Below are 790 nucleotides of genomic sequence, written 5' to 3' on the forward strand. Positions count from 1 at the left end.
TCGTGCTTGAATCTAAATGGCATTTTCTGATGTCTCATTTGTCCTGCTTTTTTTCCTGTGGTGGGGAAGCAGGACTTCCCAAACGATTTTCTCACCCAGCAGAGTGAAGGCAAATCCCCAGGGTTTGTGATTCTGGGGGTCTCTTGAGAAGCCTGTGGTCCATCTGAGGAGAAATGAGGCCATTTGGAAACAGCATCACCAGTGAGTTCTTCACGAACAAATTCCGTGCTTGTCATGAGTTCACCCCATCATGATCCTGTATCACTGTCAAATCTGAACTGAAAACCAGGGGCAAGCTGCTGGATGACCTTGTCCCAGTCATTCTTGCACTAACTGCTACTTAGCTCAGGAGGTGCCCCAGACAACGGCTCCAGTCTGCTTGAGGGGCAGCGCAGCAAGGACCACACTGGGCACCTTAGTACATGGGGCAAGCTGGGAGGACAGAGCGCTGTACAGGAATCTGTTGGGATCTGTCCCTAGAGTTCAGGCTGTTCATAGACCTGCAGGGTCTGGAACTACAAAGTGAGACTGTTCTCTTGCCTTCCCAGAGTTTCTGCCTATCTGAATGGCTAACACAGAGAGCGAGCGTGCATTCAGGGAAGGCAGCACTGGGGCTGAGGGTTGAAGACATGGTGTCACGAGGTCCACAGGTGGAAAGAGTAAGTGAGCAAAGTCGCCCGGGTTGAAAAGCATAGGTCAGATGTGCCAAGGCACATGGGTTTGAATAACGGGTCGGCAAGCCTGGCAGTGATGCCCAGATGAAGGTATGGGAAGAGTCTTTAGTGCCAGG

The sequence above is a fragment of the Peromyscus eremicus genome, chromosome 2 (assembly GCF_949786415.1).
Source record: "Peromyscus eremicus chromosome 2, PerEre_H2_v1, whole genome shotgun sequence".
NCBI lineage: Eukaryota > Metazoa > Chordata > Mammalia > Rodentia > Cricetidae > Peromyscus > Peromyscus eremicus.